The sequence below is a fragment of the Sylvia atricapilla genome, chromosome 5 (assembly GCF_009819655.1).
Source record: "Sylvia atricapilla isolate bSylAtr1 chromosome 5, bSylAtr1.pri, whole genome shotgun sequence".
NCBI lineage: Eukaryota > Metazoa > Chordata > Aves > Passeriformes > Sylviidae > Sylvia > Sylvia atricapilla.
Genome location: NC_089144.1, coordinates 24,735,022 through 24,742,737, shown reverse-complemented (window position 1 = coordinate 24,742,737; position 7,716 = coordinate 24,735,022).

Below are 7,716 nucleotides of genomic sequence, written 5' to 3'. Positions count from 1 at the left end.
CTGAAATCGGAAGCTTGTCTGGTTCTGTAAGTATAGCTTCTGTAAAACTTCATTTTATGTTGATTTTTAGCAGTGGAATATAATTCCTTGGACAGGAATAAAGGCATTAATATGGTGGAGAACCACATGAGGTGTCCCCCAGCAAGGTTCAGCGCCTCCACATCACCTCCCTGTCCCCAGAAGAGCTTTGATGGAGCCAAGACAGTAATGGATCCCCTCCAGCCACAACCCCCAGGAGTCCTCTGCTCAAGGAAGGTTTACACATTGCGGAAGAAGAAAGCACCTGAATTAAAATAACTCAGTGCTAAATTGGCCAGTTCTCTCTGCTAGTTTTGAAGAGTCCCCTCACCACCTGCAGTTCTTGACCTCCTTAGAGGGTTTTACAGGAGGAAGACGAATAAAGGGGAAAAAAAATGTGAAGGCAATAGCCTACCATGCTGTGATCCATCTTCTAATGGGTGCATTGGGATTTATCCCCTTACCTAACAAAGGCAGACAAGGCAACTTGTACTTGTACATGGGTCAAGACTGGAAATACTCAAAACTGTCAGTGCAGATTCACGCTACAGCCAAGAATGTTTGGCTCTTTTACAAGTGCCATCACTACTCTGGGCAACATGGGCTTCAGAGCTAATATTTTCAGCCTGGGAGCTCTGCTTCCCCTCAACAGGTCGTGGCACGGTAGACAGCCCCTGGAAGGCAGAAGATCCTGAATCAGACTGGACAATTCAAAAATGTTCAGCAGGTATTTTGACCCTGACATTCTCAGAGTTAAAAGCTGTGGGTGCAAAAAGTACAGCACAGTGAAAGATGCACTCACCTTTCTTGTGACTCTGACAAGCTTATTGCAAACCAGTGTTAGGGGGCTCCATGTAGTTACAAAGCAAACAGTTAAGTTGAGGATTACAGCAGTTGTTTTCAAGTGTTCAGTTCTCACATATTGCACACCATGAAGGCAATTTTCCCTCTCAATAAAGGGCACTTGACTTTTGGTTCATTCTCCCTTTAGCACTTCTCTTACACTGATATTGGATACAAAGCCATTTTCTTTCATAGGGCAATACATGGCAGAATCCAGGATGTAATTTAAGGGGCTCTATTGATATCATAAATTACAAGAAGTCTGCTGAAGCAGTTTATGAATGGCAGTAAAAACCTGAAACTGAACTACATCATTAGGATCATCCATTGCATACATGTATTATTATTTATAATACAGACCTAAGTATCCCTGCATTTTATAGACAAAGGAGATAATGCAACCTTGCACTAAATGGGAACAGGGTTTCCACAGCCTTCTTGATAGCAGATGTGCTCTAATAATGGAACAGAAATGTAGTGTTTATGAAGCTACTGCATAAAGGAGGAAAGAAACAAGTCTTGGAAAGTATGATACAGCTGCAATGCTTTTTATAAGATCAGTTCCTCATGCCGCTCTCTGAGTAATATCCTAGCTCCACATCCCAGCAGACTGAATTTGAGGAGGACACTTAGGGCCTTAATTATTTCTGTACACAAAATCTGTGTCCATATTTCAAAGTATATACAGAAGATTTGGCTGTAAATCACATCACTGTCTCTGTTTCTACTTTTAAATTCTTTGGCTACTACTGGCATCCAGCAAAAGAACTTTAAGCAAAGAAAGAAAGAAAATTAAAATCTACCATCTCACTGAAGCAGTCTATGAATAATCCTCAATCACTTGCTCTAAGTTTCCTTAAGAACTTAGTTCTCCAAAACAAAGTAATGCATAGCCTGTATTCAAATTTCAGACATCTGCACAGGAAATGGTCTTTGAATGGGAAAGTCCAAATAGCCAAATTTTTGCAAATATTTTGGTATGAGATTTACTTAACTCTCTGTGTTGCTTCACTGTTTGAAGCAGGGCAAGAGGGTCTTGGTTGCAGTAATAACCATATTTTTCTTAACTATCCAAAAAATAATTTTGAAAGTGCAAGCATGAGCTTTTTTAGAAGAAATCCTCAGTTAAGCCAATATGCCCTTTATGCAAAGTCTGATCCCACCAGCAAGGTTATCAACAAGCCATGTTCACCTCCTAGCAACCACAGAAGTGCCTGCAGTCAACAACCATCCAGTTTGGGACTTCAGGGGTCAAATATCTATTTCTTACTGACTTCAATACCCTGAGCATCAAAACTAAATTAGCTCTTCTGAAGCAACAAGGCTTAAAGGGAAAATATGGGGTACTTTTTCCCGTGCTTGGTAACTTTTAAGGTCAAGATACATAAAAAACTGTTCTAGTCTTTAAAATAATCACATAAATACTTGTCACTAGTAGTGTATTGACACTGTTTCAGAGCTGTTAAATCACTGACTGGTCTGACAGGTTCACCTGGAGCTGCAGCTGATTCCTGAGAAGCAGGAGGAGATGATGCTCCTCACACTTTCACCAGCCTCTTAGGGAGGAAGAGCAATGAAGAAGGGATGGAAGATTTTATTTTTTTATCTTTCAGAAGTAATTCTGAAAGGTTTCAAAATAGAGAGAATAGTGTGAGAAGTGGGCAAGAAAGGGTACTCATAATTACCCTACTGGAAGCTGGAAATACCTGAAATAAGCTCTCCTTTCTTTTGTTTTCTGTGCTCCTTAACTTCAGTTGTCTCATGTTTTGCTTTCACTTGCCCAAAGGATTCTCTTCCCACTGCAAAAGAGCAAGTCAAATTCAATGTAATTTGGAGTGTAAATTTCCAAGTGGAGGCACTGCCCCTTGGGTGCTTATTGCAGGAGTCAGTTCTCTGGTCCATGCTTAAAATTGACCATGCTTACGTTGCTTTGCAGTAAGACTAAATTGATTCGTGTCAGTTTGTTTTTATAGCAAGCCAGCTGTGTATATTAACTGTTCTACAGTAAAAACTATTTTCCAGAGGAAATGACAGAATGGTATTTCTGCAATTAGTTTTGTTATTCCCTTTACTTTCCAACTGACTCTGTAGAAATACATTTTTTTCTTTTTTTTTTCCTCTCCTGAGGTTCCTCTCCCTAATGACAACAGGAGGTGCACACGTCACAGAGAACTAATTGATAAAAAAGATATTATATTAGGAACTTTTAAGGTTGTCACATTATGTTTTAAAAAGAAACATTTCCTTTAACCCAACCTACTCCTGGAACAGTATGCAAAATACTTTAGCTAACAGATTTTTGTCTAATTCTGAGTATTAAACTTAAAGAATTTTGAATCTTTGGGAACTGAAGACAGGTCTGTTACAAGTAAACACAATGTACAAATGTGTTTTTCGGTAAAATGCCTAAAAATAAAAATCAACCAAAGCTCCTGTTAACCATTAACAAAATTTATGTTCTCGGAAGGTTTTTAGGAGGAAGTGCTCTTGGTGTAAGATTTTGGCTGCCCTCTTGTTCAAATCTGGACTCAGAAGTCTGTGAGGTCTGCAGAAAAGCTCAAGTATTTGCCATATCCTAGCTTGCTATCATGGGCCAATGCCAGAATTTGTAATGTCACTATTATACTTACAGATTTTGAACCTGTTGGAAGTCCGCAGAGTTGAAAAGTGACCCAGCTTTGGATTTGAGGCAGGATGATTAGGATCCCTGTGACCAGCCACCTGAAGAAGAAATCCAGATATAAAGTGAGACTGGGAAAAGATGTCATTCCCTAGAGAGATGAGACTGTGGGGCTCACCACCCGAGCCTTGGTTCATTTGAATCTGCTGGCAGTGGGACTGGTGGCAGAATGGAGTGAACGCTGTCACTGCTGCCTCAGTTTCACAGGTCCTGAGACATCCCAAAGGTATCACTGGGTGGTGACACAGGCTACATAAATGTTACATTCTAGAATTCCAGAAGACTGAAAGCAAATTTCTAATCCTAGAAGTATGTTTTAAAAATTCAAAAGCACTTTGGGGAGCCACTACTTTTTGGATGATTCCTCTTTTGCAAGGAAAATATCCACCTAGGAATATTTATGTATTGATTACAGAAAATTAGTAGATATGATATAACTTGAATGAGGGGCCTTCACAGAAAACACAGTTTATTGTCTCCTTTCACATAGAGGAAAGGTGCCAACAGTAATTTATCTGCTAATCACAGCAATCTGTGATGTGTAGCTTTCTTGCCAATCTAACAAAAAAAAAAAAAAATCCACTAACTGAGAATTAACATCTTAAGTCCCACTTGGAAATCAAAGGGAAAAGGGTCTCAAGTCTAGGTCTAGGTGCTAATGCAAGGACTGATAGGTTTTCCAAGGAGGCAAGAAAATTAAGATAATTTGCCAGTGAGATCTTTTGAAATTCAACCCTGAAATATACTGTTGTAAAATTGGAAAGTAAATATAAGGGTCATGAAGTTTTCTGAGGAAACTTCATGGCAGGTAAGGATGCCAACATCTTAAAGTGCATGAATTTAATGTATGTATTAAACACAATCTTAACACTTCGGTACGTATGCTTAGATACAGGGATCTTATTTGGGCAGGAAAATGCCCAAAGTTTGGAAAGTTTGGAAAGACTGAGATTGTAGATTTCAGCAACATTTGAAAAAACTCACTGGTCATTTCTAGGATTTGAGGCATTTCCCCTTCTTATACAAATTGTTGTCTTGAACTCATAAGCATATGAATCTCTTTGACTGTACTGCTTTTCAATCTGCCTGTTCATAACTCAGTTTCTTATTCCATTATAATGCTTCAATGATTCACATGCAATGTTTCCAATCCACTTTTCCTATCTTGTGAAACTTTTTAACGAAATGTTAGCATTTGCAGGCACCAGATGTTTTGACATAAGGAGAAGCAATATGTAAATTTTAATCCATGGTAGGAACAATAGCCTGGAGGCACCTTCTTCTTATTACATGAATCATATACTTAACCACAATGTGGTGGAGTATATCAAAATCATCACCACCCTGAATATAGAACACTTGTCTTGTGGTTGCCAATTAATGAAACTGATATATATTTAACTTGATGGGTACCAGTGATTTAACCAATAAGCCGTAGCATACTTCACTGCTGCAGTCTCCTTTATAATTAGACTTTTGATCTGATTATTATCACAACTTCATACATTTTCCTCTAATCTCCCATTGGTTGTCACCACAAATGATGCTGACATTAAATCTGTTTGCCTGTCAGTTGCAAACCTCCCTATTTTTAATCAAGCCGTGTATCACATAGGGCTTTTATGATCTCTGAAATAACTTCTGAATTTGTTTTCTGATGTAGCTTGTTTAATTGTTAAGTGTCTGAGTCCTAAACAGGATAAGCATTAGCTTTCTACAAAGCAAAGTGGGGGCTCTCAGTCCCTTCACAAAGGAGCTGAGTAACCTTTTATGGTCAAATCTTAAGTACATAATAAATATGTAAAAAAAGCAAGGCTTCTTTCCAGAGATAATCACTGAACTTTAAATAATATTTATAATAATATTAAATTTTAATACTGATAGGGGCATCTTAACGATTTGACAAATTAAAGAGACTGAAGAAATTTTTAGTACAAATGAAGTGTTTATCTGATGTACAGAAACAATGAGCACTATTTTACATGAAATTATATACTATTACAAAACTGTAGTTGAAATTTGTGTTACTACTCAACTTTTACATCATTTCATGCACAGAAAGCTCCAAATATCCTCTGAAGAAGGCAGCACTTTTGATATTAGGAATTCAAAATGAAATCCGAATACTTACATACTTTCTTAAGTGAGTATCTTTTAGTGCCAAATGCTACCTAATTATCAGCTTTAAAAAAATGTTTTACATCTTAAAATACAATATTCTGTTTATCCTAGATTGTCTGGGGAACATCTAGTACATTAAAAGGTTTTTGTAGAGCTTCTTAGTGATTTAACTGATATCATCATGCCTGCTAGCAATTTTGCAACATTCTGAAAACACTTTCCATAAATCAAAGCCTTAGCAGCAGGAATAAGCAGATGGCAGGAGACCATATTAAAGAATGTATCAATTATTTTTATTAATGGTATGCTACTGGATCATGATGTATCATAATGGACTAAATGTTTAGCAGTTGTCAAGTGTTTTGTCTGTTAGGTATCTCAGATGTTCTTACTGGATGTTACCATATTACCTTTTGGTGGCATTTTTGAGGGTCTGGACAGTGAACTTTGACAAGAGACGTATAGAAAGATGTTTTCTTTTCAATCCTTTAATTATATTCATATAATAGACATGAAATTCCAGCAAGTATAAAATGTAATTGTAAAAAGATTGCATATATAGTGTGTAATAAAGTACATTCTGTCTGCATACAATGACTTAGAAAACAAGATACTATATGGTTAACAATGAAAAATAGCAATTATTATAAAAATATTCTACAGTCTCATAATAGCAATGTAAATGCCTTTACTTATCTAAGAGACTTAACATAATTTTAAATTACAATAATTTTACATCCTCCATTCATATATACAGTTTTAATAAATTCAGAAAGTATTATAATATCAACGGTCTTGTTAAGATTAAGCAACTGAATTCTATTTAGTTATTTTATTGTATAAAGCAACTGAGTTCCTGTTTGTTAAAACTGTTTGCACTTACTGTAGCTTTTCCCACTATTCATGCTACGCACAATGAAATAATTTAGTTTTCTTTTCTTAGTATAGCATCTATATTCATGTCATGAATTAAAAAGGATGTTAATATTTCAACTCCCTTTACTTTTGTGTAATTATTAGTCTACTTTTTTGTGGATTCTGTCGGAATATGTCCAGCAGCTTTGAACAGCTGCTACTGAAAACAAGCAATAACTCCTCATTTAATACATCTTGACAAAAACAGCCAGTTCTTCTACCCCCTGCCCTGCTTGAGGGCAAGATCTGCAAGACTTCAAATTCTTTTCTGGGCCTAGGGCCGCGGGCATATTATACATCACTTTCATGAGATTTCACTAAACAGATCTCTATTGGAAATAGCTAAAAAATTTTGCTTGCACCACAACTCAGCCCAATAAAACTTGTATGGACAGCAAAGAAATTTTGCCTAAAAGAAAATATCAGGATTTGTCCCTGTAATTAAAGAATATCTTTCCTCTGCAGAAGCTGGTAGGCTTGGGCTTGGCTCTGCCCTAGAAGTCCTCTCAGCTTCACAGCATCGTTTCCAAGCCTCCCAAGTGTTTATTCCAGAAAGTCTGGGATGTGATTACCAGTGCATGCATCTCCTAAATACCTTCAGTAGCACTTATTAATCCCCAGAATGTCCTAGTCTGGTTTTGCAGTCTGTACTACCATTTAATTTCAAGGGTTAACCTGTAATCCAGGCTGTAATTATTAGATGAAATACTAAATTATGATGACTTCCTTCTAGAAACAAATGCAGTGTTGGTGAAATACCATTGCCATAATAAACACCTAGAAGGATTGATGCATTTATTGTTTTGGGTAGGGGAGCTGAGGGCTTTCTGTGGAGGAAGACAGCTTGAATATGTTTAATGATAGATGCAATACAATGTCTTGCTAAAAGAGCATTGACTATCTTAAGTTTCTCATGCAAGAAGAGAGAGAAAAATTCTGGTGCTTTAGACTGAAGCAATTGTCAGAAGAATGAAAATCAACTCAAAAAAAATTAATGGATGCATTATAATGTTTTTTTAGAACAGTGCTTATAAAAGTGATGAAATTCAGGATGTTATTTAAAGTCAGTACAGTTCAGTGTGGTCTAACTCACATGTAAAAGTTCAATGGGAAAATCATGTAATACATTCATATTTAAT